Source organism: Coregonus clupeaformis, chromosome 1, assembly GCF_020615455.1.
Source record: "Coregonus clupeaformis isolate EN_2021a chromosome 1, ASM2061545v1, whole genome shotgun sequence".
In the NCBI taxonomy this organism is placed as follows: Eukaryota; Metazoa; Chordata; class Actinopteri; order Salmoniformes; family Salmonidae; genus Coregonus; species Coregonus clupeaformis.
Window position 1 is genome coordinate 4,960,158 of NC_059192.1, and position 17,500 is coordinate 4,977,657.

General features: G+C 45.2%; 1 protein-coding gene across 2 annotated transcripts in view; it reads right to left on the bottom strand.

Annotated features, from left to right (window-relative positions):
- The window catches only part of LOC121580391 (zinc finger MIZ domain-containing protein 1), a 301,135-nt gene that overhangs the window by 136,904 nt on the left and 146,731 nt on the right, over positions 1 to 17,500 (bottom strand). The gene's annotated exons all lie outside the window — the stretch shown is intronic.

Genomic DNA, 17,500 nt, shown 5'->3' on the forward strand with positions numbered 1-17,500 from the left:
GTTGCCACAAGAAAAGGGCAACCAGTGAAGAACAAACACCATTGTAAATACAACCCATATTTATGTTTATTTATTTTCCCCATTTGTACTTTAACTATTTGCACATTGTTACAACACTGTATATATACATAATATGACATTTGAAATGTCTTTATTCTTTTGAAACTTCTGAGTGTAATGTTTACTGTTAATATTTATTGTTTATTTCACTTTTGTTTACTATCTACTTCACTTGCTTTGGCAATGTTAACACACGTTTCCCATGCCAATAAAGCCCTTAAATTGAAATTGAAATTGAATTGAGAGAGAGAGAGAGGGAGAGCGAGAGAGAGGGGGAGAGAGAGAGAGAGAGAGAGAGAGAGAGAGAGAGAGAGAGAGAGAGAGAATGTGGCTTTTGACGCCACAGTGCTCCGCTGCCCACTGAGTGGCAGTATTAAAGTGCACCCCAACAGGCTACAGGAGCCATCGTAAATCACAGTTTAAGTGGCAGAGGCCGCTTTGATTTACCCACGCCGTTATCTGCAAAAGGAGGCCTCTTCCAATCTCTTTTACCTTTGACCTTTAAAGACATACAGCCCCAACTCGAGCAACATGCCTCTGCAGAAGTAGGTATGCACCCCCCCAAATGGCACCCTATTCCCTATATAGTCCCTATGGGCACTGGTCAAAAGTAGTGCACTATAAAGGAAATATGGTGTAATTTGGGACGATCCTTCTAGCCCTTGTTCTCTATCCCTCCTCCTTTCCACCCCTCTATCTTGACTCACTACCGGATCTTGCAGTTCAGTTGCACCCAACAGGAAAGTTCAAGACAGACCCTGAGAGTATTTTCAGTAGAACACCAGTCCTCTTCTCTCTTGCTACAGCATCATGTTATTATCTCTCTAAAGTATAGCCTAGACGTGACACCAGAAAAGATGGTAGCCTACATGCATGTCATTTGCCTTATTTATAGAAGTATCGTCCCATTATGAGGAAGATATATGAGCGTGTGTTGTCTAATTAAAATCTAAACATGATGCAAGGGAAAATGTTTTCCTAAACGGTAATTCTAGTTTCAGCCATACAGTCAAACAACGTAGTTGCAATTTCAGAGTCTTAATTGTAGAGGGAAGTCAGAAGAATTGTGGCGGTTTTGTCTAAACACACTTCTTTAAGGAACTGATCTGATAACACTTTCTACTTTCTTGTATTTGTTAGACTAGGTAGCAGCATTCTACCCATGGCGGCACATTTATCAAATCTACATACTACTACTACTACTACTACTACTACTACTACTACTACTACTACTACTACTACTACTACTACTACTACTACTGTAGACTACAGTAGGGCCCAGTAGGGTCCAGTAGTGTCCAGTAGGGTCCAGTAGGGTCCAGTAGGGTCCAGTAGTGTCCAGTAGGGTCCAGTAGGGTCCAGTAGGGTCCAGTAGACTACAGTAGGGTCCAGTAGGGTCCAGTAGACTACAGTAGGGTCCAGTAGGGTCCAGTAGACTACAGTAGGGTCCAGTAGGGTCCAGTAGGGTCCAGTAGTGTCCAGTAGGGTCCAGTAGGGTCCAGTAGTGTCCAGTAGGGTCCAGTAGACTACAGTAGGGTCCAGTAGACTACAGTAGGGTCCAGTAGGGTCCAGTAGGGTCCAGTAGACTACAGTAGGGTCCAGTAGGGTCCAGTAGACTACAGTAGGGTCCAGTAGGGTTCAGTAGACTACAGTAGGGTCCAGTAGGGTCCAGTAGGGTCCAGTAGGGTCCAGTAGACTACAGTAGGGTCCAGTAGGGTCCAGTAGGGTTCATAAGACTACAGTAGGGTCCAGTAGGGTTCAGTAGACTACAGTAGAATTGAGTAGGGTCCAGTAGACTACAGTAGGGTCCAGTAGGGTTCAGTAGACTACAGTAGGGTCCAGTAGGGTCCAGTAGACTACAGTAGGGTCCAGTAGGGTCCAGTAGACTACAGTAGGGTCCAGTAGGGTCCAGTAGGGTCCAGTAGTGTCCAGTAGGGTCCAGTAGGGTCCAGTAGTGTCCAGTAGGGTCCAGTAGGGTCCAGTAGACTACAGTAGGGTCCAGTAGACTACAGTAGGGTCCAGTAGACTACAGTAGGGTCCAGTAGGGTCCAGTAGACTACAGTAGGGTCCAGTAGGGTTCAGTAGACTACAGTAGGGTCCAGTAGGGTCCAGTAGGGTCCAGTAGTCTACAGTAGGGTCCAGTAGGGTCCAGTAGGGTTCATAAGACTACAGTAGGGTCCAGTAGGGTTCAGTAGACTACAGTAGAATTGAGTAGGGTCCAGTAGACTACAGTAGGGTCCAGTAGGGTTCAGTAGACTACAGTAGGGTCCAGTAGGGTCCAGTAGGGTCCAGTAGGGTCCAGTAGACTACAGTAGGGTCCAGTAGGGTCCAGTAGACTACAGTAGGGTCCAGTAGACTACAGGAGGGTCCAGTAGGGTCCAGTAGGGTCCAGTAGGGTCCAGTAGACTACAGTAGGGTCCAGTAGGGTCCAGTAGACTACAGTAGGGTCCAGTAGGGTTCAGTAGACTACAGTAGGGTCCAGTAGGGTTCAGTAGGGTCCAGTAGACTACAGTAGGGTCCAGTAGGGTCCAGTAGGGTCCAGTAGGGTCCAGTAGGGTCCAGTAGACTACAGTAGGGTCCAGTAGGGTCCAGTAGACTACAGTAGGGTCCAGTAGGGTTCAGTAGACTACAGTAGGGTCCAGTAGGGTCCAGTAGGGTTCAGTAGACTACAGTAGGGTCCAGTAGGGTCCAGTAGGGTCCAGCAGGGTTCAGTAGGGTCCAGTAGGGTCCAGTAGGGTCCAGTAGTGTTCAGTAGAGTTCATTAGACTACAGTAGGGTCCAGTAGGGTTCATTAGACTACAGTAGGGTCCAGTAGGGTTCAGAAGACTACAGTAGAGTTCAGTAGGGTTCAAAAGACTACAGTAGAATTTAGTAGGGTCCAGTAGACTACGGTAGGGTCCAGTAGGGTTCAGTAGGGTCCAGTAGAATTGAGTAGGGTACAGTAGACTACAGTAGGGACCAGTAGGGTTCAGTAGACTACAGTAGGGTCCAGTAGGGTCCAGTAGGGTTCAGTAGGGTCCAGTAGGGTTCAGTACGGTCCAGTAGGGTTCAGTAGGGTTCATTAGACTACAGTAGGGTCCAGTAGGGTTCATTAGACTACAGTAGGGTCCAGTAGGGTCCAGTAGGGTTCAGTAGACTACAGTAGGGTCCAGTAGGGTCCAGTAGGGTTCAGTAGGGTCCAGTAGGGTTCATTAGACTACAGTAGGGTCCAGTAGGGTCCAGTAGACTACAGTAGGGTCCAGTAGGGTTCATTAGACTACAGTAGGGTCCAGTAGGGTTCAGAAGGGTTCAGAAGACCACAGTAGGGTCCAGTAGACTACAGTAGGGTCCAGTAGACTACAGTAGGGTCCAGTAGGGTCCAGTAGGGTCCAGTAGGGTTCAGAAGACTACAGTAGGGTCCAGTAGGGTCCAGTAGACTACAGTAGGGTCCAGTAGGGTCCAGTAGACTACAGTAGGTCCCAGTAGGGTTCAGTAGACTACAGTAGGGTCCAGTAGGGTCCAGTAGGGTTCAGTAGACCACAGTAGGGTCCAGTAGACTACAGTAGGGTACAGTAGGGTCCAGTAGGGTCCAGTAGAGATCAGTAGGGTCCAGTAGGGTCCAGTAGGGTCCAGTAGGGTCCAGTAGGGTTCATTAGACTACAGTAGGGTCCAGTAGACTACAGTAGGGTCCAGTAGACTACAGTAGGGTCCAGTAGGGTCCAGTAGGGTTCAGTAGGGTCCAGTAGGGATCAGTAGGGTCCAGTAGACTACAGTAGGGTCCAGTAGGGTCCAGTAGGGTTCAGAAGACTACAGTAGGGTCCAGTAGGGTCCAGCAGGGTTCAGTAGGGTCCAGTAGGGATCAGTAGGGTTCATTAGACTACAGTAGGGTCCAGTAGGGTTCATTAGACTACAGTAGGGTCCAGTAGGGATCAGTAGGGTTCATTAGACTACAGTAGGGTCCAGTAGGGTTCATTAGACTACAGTAGGGTCCAGTAGGGTCCAGTAGGGTTCAGAAGACTACAGTAGGGTCCAGTAGACTACAGTAGGGTCCAGTAGGGTCCAGTAGACTACAGTAGGGTCCAGTAGTGTCCAGTAGGGTTCAGAAGACTACAGTAGGGTCCAGTAGACTACAGTAGGGTCCAGTAGGGTCCAGTAGACTACAGTAGGGTCCAGTAGGGTCCAGTAGACTACAGTAGGGTCCAGTAGGGTCCAGTAGGGTCCAGTAGGGTCCAGTAGGGTTCATTAGACTACAGTAGGGTCCAGTAGGGTTCAGAAGACTACAGTAGGGTCCAGTAGGGCTCAGTAGACTACAGTAGGGTCCAGTAGGGTCCAGCAGGGTTCAGTAGTGTCCAGTAGGGATCAGTAGGGTTCATTAGACTACAGTAGGGTCCAGTAGGGTTCATTAGACTACAGTAGGGTCCAGTAGGGTCCAGTAGACTACACTAGGGTCCAGTAGGGTTCAGTAGACTACAGTAGAATTGAGTAGGGTCCAGTAGACTACAGTAGGGTCCAGTAGGGTTCAGAAGACTACAGTAGAATTGAGTAGGGTACAGTGGACTACAGTAGGGTCCAGTAGGGTCCAGTAGGGTCCAGTAGACTACAGTAGGGTCCAGTAGGGTCCAGTAGGGTTCATTAGACTACAGTAGGGTCCAGAAGGGTTCAGAAGACTACACTAGGGTCCAGTAGGGTTCAGTAGACTACAGTAGAATTGAGTAGGGTCCAGTAGACTACAGTAGGGTCCAGTAGGGTTCAGAAGACTACAGTAGAATTGAGTAGGGTACAGTAGACTACAGTAGGGTCCAGTAGGGTTCAGTAGACTACAGTAGAATTGAGTAGGGTACAGTAGACTACAGTAGGGTCCAGTAGGGTCCAGTAGGGTTCAGTAGGGTCCAGTAGGGTTCAGTAGGGTCCAGTAGGGTTCAGTAGGGTCCAGTAGGGTTCATTAGACTACAGTAGGGTCCAGTAGGGTTCATTAGACTACAGTAGGGTCCAGTAGGGTTCAGTAGACCACAGTAGGGTCCAGTAGGGTCCAGTAGGGTCCAGTAGGGTTCAGTAGGGTCCAGTAGGGTTCAGTAGGGTTCAGAAGACTACAGTAGGGTCCAGTAGGGTCCAGTAGACTACAGTAGGGTCCAGTAGGGTCCAGTAGACTACAGTAGGTCCCAGTAGGGTTCAGTAGACTACAGTAGGGTCCAGTAGGGTCCAGTAGGGTTCAGTAGACCACAGTAGGGTCCAGTAGACTACAGTAGGGTACAGTAGGGTCCAGTAGGGTCCAGTAGAGATCAGTAGGGTCCAGTAGGGTCCAGTAGGGTCCAGTAGGGTCCAGTAGGGTTCATTAGACTACAGTAGGGTCCAGTAGACTACAGTAGGGTCCAGTAGACTACAGTAGGGTCCAGTAGGGTCCAGTAGGGTTCAGTAGGGTCCAGTAGGGATCAGTAGGGTCCAGTAGACTACAGTAGGGTCCAGTAGGGTCCAGTAGGGTTCAGAAGACTACAGTAGGGTCCAGTAGGGTCCAGCAGGGTTCAGTAGGGTCCAGTAGGGATCAGTAGGGTTCATTAGACTACAGTAGGGTCCAGTAGGGTTCATTAGACTACAGTAGGGTCCAGTAGGGATCAGTAGGGTTCATTAGACTACAGTAGGGTCCAGTAGGGTTCATTAGACTACAGTAGGGTCCAGTAGGGTCCAGTAGGGTTCAGAAGACTACAGTAGGGTCCAGTAGACTACAGTAGGGTCCAGTAGGGTCCAGTAGACTACAGTAGGGTCCAGTAGTGTCCAGTAGGGTTCAGAAGACTACAGTAGGGTCCAGTAGACTACAGTAGGGTCCAGTAGGGTCCAGTAGACTACAGTAGGGTCCAGTAGGGTCCAGTAGACTACAGTAGGGTCCAGTAGGGTCCAGTAGGGTCCAGTAGGGTCCAGTAGGGTTCATTAGACTACAGTAGGGTCCAGTAGGGTTCAGAAGACTACAGTAGGGTCCAGTAGGGTTCAGTAGACTACAGTAGGGTCCAGTAGGGTCCAGCAGGGTTCAGTAGTGTCCAGTAGGGATCAGTAGGGTTCATTAGACTACAGTAGGGTCCAGTAGGGTTCATTAGACTACAGTAGGGTCCAGTAGGGTCCAGTAGACTACACTAGGGTCCAGTAGGGTTCAGTAGACTACAGTAGAATTGAGTAGGGTCCAGTAGACTACAGTAGGGTCCAGTAGGGTTCAGAAGACTACAGTAGAATTGAGTAGGGTACAGTGGACTACAGTAGGGTCCAGTAGGGTCCAGTAGGGTCCAGTAGACTACAGTAGGGTCCAGTAGGGTCCAGTAGGGTTCATTAGACTACAGTAGGGTCCAGAAGGGTTCAGAAGACTACACTAGGGTCCAGTAGGGTTCAGTAGACTACAGTAGAATTGAGTAGGGTCCAGTAGACTACAGTAGGGTCCAGTAGGGTTCAGAAGACTACAGTAGAATTGAGTAGGGTACAGTAGACTACAGTAGGGTCCAGTAGGGTTCAGTAGACTACAGTAGAATTGAGTAGGGTACAGTAGACTACAGTAGGGTCCAGTAGGGTCCAGTAGGGTTCAGTAGGGTCCAGTAGGGTTCAGTAGGGTCCAGTAGGGTTCAGTAGGGTCCAGTAGGGTTCATTAGACTACAGTAGGGTCCAGTAGGGTTCATTAGACTACAGTAGGGTCCAGTAGGGTTCAGTAGACCACAGTAGGGTCCAGTAGGGTCCAGTAGGGTCCAGTAGGGTTCAGTAGGGTCCAGTAGGGTTCAGTAGGGTCCAGTTGGGTTCAGTAGGGTTTATTAGACTACAGTAGGGTCCAGTAGGGTTCATTAGACTACAGTAGGGTCCAGTAGGGTTCATTAGACTACAGTAGGGTCCAGTAGGGTTCAGAAGACTACAGTAGGGTCCAGTAGGGTTCAGAAGACTACAGTAGAATTTAGTAGGGTCCAGTAGGGTCCAGTAGACTACAGTAGGGTCCAGTAGGGTCCCGTAGGGTCCAGTAGACTACAGTAGGGTCCAGTAGGGTCCAGTAGACTACAGTAGGGTCCAGTAGGGTTCATTAGACTACAGTAGGGTCCAGTAGGGTCCAGTAGGGTTCATTAGACTACAGTAGGGTCCAGTAGGGTTCATTAGACTACAGTAGGGTCCAGTAGGGTTCAGAAGGGTTCAGAAGACTACAGTAGGGTCCAGTAGGGTAGGGTAGGGTAAGTAGGGTACAGTAGGGTAGGGCAGGGTACAGCAGACTACAGTAGGCTATAGTAGGGTACAGTAGACGACAACAGGGTGCAGTAGGGTTCAGTAGCCTACAGTAGGTAGTTATATCTCAAACACATCAAGAGCTATGTGAGGCTCTCTTAGTAGTGGTAAGTACTCAGAGTAAGTGTGTCCCCCAAATGGCACACTATTCCCTTTATAGTGCACTACTTTAGACCAGGGCAGTGTGTAGGGATCCATTTGGAACACACTTTCAGTCTACTCTGCTTCACAGTACAGCCTATAAACTAAGATGGCAGTTTCCCTTCGAGCTCTGGAAAAGCCTTGAGATTTCACTGAATACTCCCTGCCTACAGCCTACAGCAGGACTGGTTCACATTAAATTGATAATCCTAACAACCAGCTGAATGCTCCCTTTCTACAGAAGGACTGGTACACATTAAACTGATAATCCCAACAACCAGCTGAATACTCCCTGTCTACAGAAGGACTGGTACACATTAAACTGATAATACCAACAACCAGCTGAATGCTCCCTGTCTACAGAAGGACTGGTACACATTAAACTGATAATCCCAACAACCAGCTGAATACTCCCTGTCTACAGAAGGACTGGTACACCTTAATCTGATAATCCCAACAAGCAGCTGAATACTCCCTGTCTACAGTAGGACTGGTACACATTAAATTGATAATCCCAACAACCAGCTGAATATTCCATGTCTACAGAAGGACTGGTACACATTAAACTGATAATCCCAACAACCAGCTGAATACTCCCTGTCTACAGAAGGACTGGTACACATTAAACTGATAATCCCAACAACTAGCGGAATACTCCCTGTCTACAGCAGGACTGGTATACATTAAACTGATAATCCCAACAACCAGCTGAATACTCCCTGTATACAGCAGGACTGGTACACATTAAACTGATAATCCCAACAACCAGCTGAGTACTCCCTGTCTACATGATGACTGGTAGACATTAAACTGATAATCCCAACAACCAGCTGAATACTCCCTGTCTACAGAAGGACTAATACACATTAAACTGATAATCCCAATAACCAGCTGAATGCTCCCTTTCTACAGCAGGACTGGTATACATTAAACTGATAATGCCAACAACCAGCTGAATGATCCCTGTCTACAGCAGAACTGGTACACATTAAACTGATAATACCAACAACCAGCTGAATACTCCCTGTCTACAGCTGGACTGGTACACATTAAGCTGATAATCCCAACAACCAGCTGAATACTCCCTGTCTACAGCAGGACTGGTACATATTCAACTGATAATCCCAACAACCAGCTGAATACTCCCTGTCTACAGCAGGACTGGTACACATTAAACTGATAATCCCAACAACCAGCTGAATACTCCCTGTCTACAGAAGGACTGGTACACATAAAACTGATAATCCCAATAGCCAGCTGAATGCTCCCTTTCTACAGCAGGACTGGTACACATTAAACTGATAATGCCAACAACCAGCTGAATACTCCCTGTCTACAGCAGAACTGGTACACATTAAACTGATAATACCAACAACCAGCTGAATACTCCCTGTCTACAGCAGGACTGGTACACATTAAACTGATAATCCCAACAACCAGCTGAATACTCCCTGTCTAGAGCAGGACTGGTACACATTCAACTGATAATACCAACAACCAGCTGAATACTCCCTGTCTAAGAAGGACTGGTACACATTAAACTGATAATACCAACAACCAGCTGAATACTCCATGTATACAGAAGGACTGGTACACATTAAACTGATAATCCCAATAACCAGCTGAATACTCCCTGTCTACAGCAGGACTGGTACACATTAAACTGATAATCCCAACAACCAGCTGAATACTCCATGTCTACAGAAGGAGTGGTACACATTAATCTGATAATCCCAACAACCAGCTGAATACTCCCTGTCTACAGTAGGACTGGTACACATTAAACTGATAATCCCAACAACCAGCTGAATGCTCCCTTTCTACAGCAGGACTGGTACACATTAAAGTGATAATGCCAACAACCAGCTGAATACTCCCTGTCTACAGCAGAACTGGTACACATTAAACTGATAATACCAACAACCAGCTGAATACTCCCTGTCTAGAGCTGGACTGGTACACATTAAACTGATAATCCCAAAAAACAGCTGAATACTCCCTGTCTACAGCTGGACTGGTACACATTAATCTGATAATCCCAACAACCAGCTGAATACTCCCTGTCTACAGCAGGACTGGTACACATTCAACTGATAATCCCAACAACCAGCTGAATACTCCCTGTCTACAAAATGACTGGTACACATTAAACTGATAATACCAACAACCAGCTGAATACTCCATGTCTACAGAAGGACTGGTACACATTAAACTGATAATCCCAACAACCAGCTGAATACTCCCTGTCTACAGCAGGACTGGTACACATTAAACTGATAATCCCAACAACCAGCTGAATACTCCATGTCTACAGAAGGAGTGGTACACATTAATCTGATAACCCCAACAACCAGCTGAATACTCCCTGTCTACAGTAGGACTGGTACACATTAAAATGATAATCCCAACAACCAGCTGAATACTCCCTGTCTACAGCAGGACTGGTACACATTAAACTGATAATCCCAACAACCAGCTGAATACTCCATGTCTACAGAAGGAGTGGTACACATTAATCTGATAACCCCAACAACCAGCTGAATACTCACTGTCTACAGCTGGACTGGTACACATTAAACTGATAATCCCAACAACCAGCTGAATGCTCCCTTTCTACAGCAGGACTGTTACACATTCAACTGATAATGCCAACAACCAGCTGAATACTCCCTGTATACAGCAGGACTGGTACACATTAAACTGATAATCCCAACAACCAGCTGAATACTCCCTGTCTACAGCAGGACTGGTACGCATTCAACTGATAATCCCAACAACCAGCTGAATACTCCCTGTCTACAGAAGGACTGGTACACATTAAACTGATAATACCAACAACCAGCTGAATACTCCATGTATATAGAAGGACTGGTACACATTAAACTGATAATCCCAATAACCAGCTGAATACTCCCTGTCTACAGCAGGACTGGTACACATTCAACTGATAATCCCAACAACCAGCTGAATACTCCCTGTCTACAGAATGACTGGTACACATTAAACTGATAATACCAACAACCAGCTGAATACTCCATGTCTACAGCAGGAGTGGTACACATTAATCTGATAATCCCAACAACCAGCTGAATAATCCCTGTCTACAGTAGGACTGGTACACATTAAAATGATAATCCCAACAACCAGCTGAATGCTCCCTTTCTACAGCAGGACTGGTACGCATTCAACTGATAATCCCAACAACCAGCTGAATACTCCCTGTCTACAGAAGGACTGGTACAGATTAAACTGATAATCCCAACAACCAGCTGAATACTCCCTGTCTACAGTAGGACTGGTACACATTAAAATGATAATCCCAACAACCAGCTGAATGCTCCCTTTCTACAGCAGGACTGGTACACATTAAACTGATAATGCCAACAACCAGTGGAATACTCCCTGTCTACAGCAGAACTGGTACACATTAAACTGATAATACCAACAACCAGCTGAATACTCCCTGTCTACAGCAGGACTGGTATGCATTCAACTGATAATCCCAACAACCAGCTGAATACTCCCTGTCTACAGAAGGACTGGTACACATTAAACTGATAATACCAACAACCAGCTGAATACTCCATGTATATAGAAGGACAGGTACACATTAAACTGATAATCCCAATAACCAGCTGAATACTCCCTGTCTACAGCAGGACTGGTACACATTAAACTGATAATCCCAACAACCAGCTGTATACTCCCTGTCTACAGCAGGACTGGTACACATTAAATTGATAATCCCAACAACCAGCTGAATACTCCATGTCTACAAAAGGAGTGGTACAAATTAATCTGATAATCCCAAAAAACAGCTGAATACTCCCTGTCTACAGGTGGACTGGAACACATTAAATTGATAATCCAAACAACCAGCTGAATACTCCCTGTCTACATCATGACTGGTAGACATTAAACTGATAATCCCAACAACCAGCTGAATACTCCCTGTCTACAGCAGGACTGGTACACATTCAACTGATAATCCCAACAACCAGCTGAATACTCCCTGTCTACAGCAGGACTGGTACACATTAAACTGATAATCCCAACAACCAGCTGAATACTCCCTGTCTACAGAAGGACTAGTACACATTAAACTGATAATACCAACAACCAGCTGAATACTCCCTGTCTACAGAAGGACTGGTACACATTAAACTGATAATCCCAACAACCAGCTGAATACTCCCTGTCTACAGAAGGACTGGTACACATTAAACTGATAATCCCAATAACCAGCTGAATGCTCCCTTTCTACAGCAGGACTGGTACACATTAAACTGATAATGCCAACAACCAGCTGAATACTCCCTGTCTACAGAAGGACTGGTACACATTAAACTGATAATCCCAATAACCAGCTGAATGCTCCCTTTCTACAGCAGGACTGGTACACATTAAACTGATAATCCCAACAACCAGCTGAATACTCCCTGTCTACAGAAGGACTAGTACACATTAAACTGATAATACCAACAACCAGCTGAATACTCCCTGTCTACAGAAGGACTGGTACACATTAAACTGATAATCCCAACAACCAGCTGAATACTCCCTGTCTACAGAAGGACTGGTACACATTAAACTGATAATCCCAATAACCAGCTGAATGCTCCCTTTCTACAGCAGGACTGGTACACATTAAACTGATAATGCCAACAACCAGCTGAATACTCCCTGTCTACAGAAGGACTGGTACACATTAAACTGATAATCCCAATAACCAGCTGAATGCTCCCTTTCTACAGCAGGACTGGTACACATTAAACTGATAATCCCAACAACCAGCTGAATACTCCCTGTCTACAGAAGGACTGGTACACATTAAACTGATAATACCAACAACCAGCTGAATACTCCCTGTCTACAGAAGGACTGGTACACATTAAACTGATAATCCCAACAACCAGCTGAATACTCCCTGTCTACAGAAGGACTGGTACACATTAAACTGATAATCCCAATAACCAGCTGAATGCTCCCTTTCTACAGCAGGACTGGTACACATTAAACTGATAATGCCAACAACCAGCTGAATACTCCCTGTCGACAGCAGAACTGGTACACATTAAACTGATAATACCAACAACCAGCTGAATACTCCCTGTCTACAGCAGGACTGGTACACATTAAACTGATAATACCAACAACCAGCTGAATACTCCATGTCTACAGAAGGACTGGTACACATTAAACTGATAATACCAACAACCAGCTGAATACTCCATGTCTACAGAAGGACTGGTACACATTAAACTGATAATCCCAATAACCAGCTGAATACTCCCTGTCTACAGCAGGACTGGTACACATTAAATTGATAATCCCAACAACCAGCTGAATACTCCCTGTCTACAGCAGGACTGGTACACATTAAACTGATAATCCCAACAACCAGCTGAATACTCCCTGTCTACAGCAGGACTGGTACACATTAAACTGATAATCCCAACAACCAGCTGAATACTCCCTGTCTACAGTAGGACTGGTACACATTAAACTGATAATTCCAACAACTAGCGGAATACTCCCTGTCTACACAATGACTGGTACACATTAAACTGACAATCCCAACAACCAGCTGAATACTCCCTGTCTACAGCAGGACTGGTACACATTCAACTGATAATCCCAACAACCAGCTGAATACTCCCTGTCTACAGAAGGACTGGTACACATTAAACTGATAATCCCAACAACCAGCTGACTACTCCCTGTCTACAGCAGGACTGGTACACATTAAACTGATAATCCCAACAACCAGCTGAATACTCCATGTCTACATAAGGACTGGTACACATTAAACTGATAATCCCAACAACCAGCTGAATACTCCATGTCTACAGCAGGACTGGTACACAAACTGATAATCCCAACAACCAGCTGAATACTCCCTGTCTACAGCAGGACTGGTACACATTAAACTGATAATCCCAACAACCAGCTGAATACTCCCTGTCTACAGCAGGACTGGTACACATTAAACTGATAATCCCAACAACCAGCTGACTACTCCCTGTCTACAGCAGGACTGGTACACATTAAACTGATAATCCCAACAACCAGCTGAATACTCCATGTCTACATAAGGACTGGTACACATTAAACTGATAATCCCAACAACCAGCTGAATACTCCATGTCTACAGCAGGACTGGTACACAAACTGATAATCCCAACAACCAGCTGAATACTCCCTGTCTACAGCAGGACTGGTACACATTAAACTGATAATCCCAACAACCAGCTGAATACTCCCTGTCTACAGCAGGACTGGTACACATTAAACTGATAATCCCAACAACCAGCTGAATACTCCCTGTCTACAGCTGGAGTGGAACACATTAAACTGATAATGCCAACAACCAGCTGAATGATCCCTGTCTACAGCAGGACTGGTACACATTAAACTGATAATCCCAACAACCAGCTGAATACTCCATGTCTACAGAAGGACTGGTACACAAACTGATAATCCCAACAACCAGCTGAATGCTCCCCGTCTACAGCAGGACTGGTACACATTAAATTGATAATCCCAACAACCAGCTGAATACTCCCTGTCTACAGCAGGACTGGTACACATTAAACTGATAATCCCAACAACCAGCTGAATACTCCCTGTCTACAGCAGGACTGGTACACATTAAACTGATAATCCCAACAACCAGCTGAATACTCCCTGTCTACAGCAGGACTGGTACACATTAAACTGATAATCCCAACAACCAGCTGAATACTCCCTGTCTACAGTAGGACTGGTACACATTAAACTGATAATCCCAACAACCAGCTGAATACTCCCTGTCAACAGCAGAACTGGTACACATTAAACTGATAATCCCAACAACCAGCTGAATGCTCCCTGTCTACAGCAGGACAATACTGGCACTAATACAGCACTCAATGAGCTGTATAGGGCCATAAGAAAACAAGACAATTATCATTCAGAGGTGGCGCTCCTAGTGGCCGGTGATTTTAATGCAGGAAAACTGAATTATAATAATTCCACTTCGACATTATGGGATATTATGGGATATTATGGGATATTATTGGATATTGTGGGATATTGTGTGCAGGTCAGTGACCCAAAAAATCTAAATGTTTAATTCAGGCTGTAACACAACAAACTGTGACAAAAGCCAAGAGGTGTGAATACTTTCTGAAGGCACTGTAAATCTACACGCCCAGTTAGGAAGAAAGGATGGTCCAAGGTGACAGGTCTAGTTCAGTCCATCCACATTATATTCTGAAGACAGAGGGGTGTGTACCAACTGATACACTGTAACAGATGTCATCTGAGGGTTAGGGACTATGACAAGCTACCTACTGCATTGACATGAGGAGATTGAAAGGGCAATTGGACAAAGTTTATGTTGACTATTTGACTTCAGGATGCGAATATATCCTAGCTTGGGTACCAGTTTGTTTAGCTATCATTCCACTCCTTAATACTCTTGTCAAATGAGAGTACCAGGAGTGGAATGTAAGCACAAACAGACTGGATTTCAGGCTAAAGGTATCCTACTGGAGACCAAAATGATTTAGGCTTGTAGACAAACCCACACACCCACAGTGTCTATATTGCCTTTTCAAATTAGTGTAAACATTTCCCTGGCTTTGCCAAAGGGTACATTACACACAGACTAGGTATTTCAACAAAGTAAAGAAGAGAAGCCATTCTGCCCATTTGTTCTTACAGATATCAGAGGATACGATTGAATTAAACAAATGGCCAAATGCTCCTAGTATTCTTAAAAGGGATTAAAAGCTTAAGTGCAGTATTGCTTTAAGAGCATTGGGTTGCTTTGTGGTTTAAACGCGGTCTCTGTCTATGTACCCATTCTATTATTTTATATTCTCAATACACTATGCTGGCATCTCTCACAGAAATCTCAAATTGGCACACTATTTATATTGTCTTGAAATAACCTAAAATTAAATAAAAAAAGCATTGGATGTAAGTGTGGAATAATGCATAGTTCTAAAACTATAGTGCTTCTAATAAAACTTTTTTTTTTCAGAAAGCTATTCTGAAGATTTAGTACAACAGTAAGATGAAAAATGTATGCTTCAGCTATCCCTGAACCTGATTTAGCTTTCAGCCTTTTTGAAGATGTCTTCAATACTATTGTGGATCATGATTACTTCATTGGCAAAGAGGGCAAACTTAGGCAGGAAATGCCAACAGCGTATTGTGGGCCATCGTACTCATGTATAAAAAAAAAAAAACGAATAATGAAAGAAAAGCATTGCAAGTTTGTATTTTGTAAAATTAGTGTGGGAGAGGTGGAGAAATTATTGTTATCGATCAATAATTACAAACCTCCTGGCATTGACAACTTGGATGGAAAGCTACTGAGGATGGTAGCTGACTCTATAGCCACTCCTATCTGTCATGTCTTTAATCTGAGCCTAGAGGAAAGTATTTGTCCTCAGCCCTGGAGGGAAGCCAAAGTCATTCCGCTACCCAAGAGTGGTAAAACGGCCTTTACTGGTTCTAACAGTAGACCTATCAGCTTGCTGCCAGCACTTAGCAAACTGTTGGAAAAAAATTTGTTTGACCAAATACAATGCTACTTCTCTGTAAACAAATTAACAAACTTGTCCCGAAGCCACTCATGCGTTGTCTTGGCTGTGTGCTTAGGGTCGTTGTCCTGTTGGAAGGTGAACCTTTGGCCCAGTCTGAGGTCCTGAGCGCTCTGGAGCAGGTTTTCATCAAGTTCATCTTTGCCTCGATCCTGACTAGTCTCCCAGTGCCTGACGCTGAAAAACATCCCCACAGCATGATGCTGCCACCACCATGCTTCACTGTAGGGATGGTGCCAGGTTTCCTCCAGACGTGACACTTGGCATTCAGGCCAAAGAGTTCAACCTTGGTTTCATCAGACCAGAGAATCTTGTTTCTCATGGTCTGAGAGTATTTAGGTGCCTTTTGGCAAACTCCAAGCGGGCTGTCATGTGCCTTTTACTGAGGAGTGGCTTCCGTCTGGCCACTCTACCACAAAGGCCTGATTGGTGGAATGCTGCAGAGATGGTTGTCCTTCTGGAAGGTTCTCCCATTTCCACAGAGGAACTCTAGAGCTCTGTCAGAATGACCATCGGGTTCTTGGTCACCTCACTGACCAAGGCCCTTCTCCCCCGATTGCTCAGTTTGGCTGGGCGGCCAGCTCTAGGAAGAGTCTTGGCGGTTCCAAACGTTTTCCATTTAAGAATGATGGAGGCCACTGTGTTCTTGGGGATCTTCAATGCTGCAGAAATGTTTTGGTACCCTTCCCCCGATCTGTGCCTCGACACAATCCTGTCTCGGAGCTCTACGGACAATTCCTTCGACCTCATGGCTTGATTTTTGCTCTGACATGCACTGTCAACTGTGGGACCTTATATAGACAGGTGTGTGCCTTTCCAAATGATCTCCAATCAATTTAATTTACCACAGGTGGACTCCAATCAAGTTGTAGAAACATCTGAAGGATAATCAATGGAAACAGGATGCAACTGAGCTCAATTTCGAGTCTCATAGCAAAGGGTCTGAATACTTATGTAAATAAGGTATTTCTGTTTTGTACATTTCTAAAAACCTGTTTTGGCTTTGTCAGTATGGGGTATTGTGTGTAGATTGATGAGGAAAATGTTTTATTTAATCCATTTTAGAATAAGGCTGTAACGTAACAAAATGTGGAAAAAGTCAAGGGGTCTGAATACTTTATGAATGCACTATATATATATATATATATATATATATATATATATATATATATATATACACACTACATGACCAAAAGTATGTGGACACCTGCTCGTTGAACATCTCATGCCAAAATCATGGGCATTGATATGGAGTTGGTCCCCCCCTTTGCTGCTATAACAGCCTCCACTCTTCTGGGAAGGCCTTCCACTAGATGTTGGAACATTGCTGCTGGGACTTGCTTCCATTCAGCCACAAGAGCATTAGTGAGGTCGGGGACTGATGTTAGGCGATTAGGCCTGGCTCGCAGTTGGCGTTCCAATTCATCTCAAAGGTGTTAGATGGGGTTGAGGTAAGGGCTTTGGGCAGGCCAGTCAGGTTCTTCCAC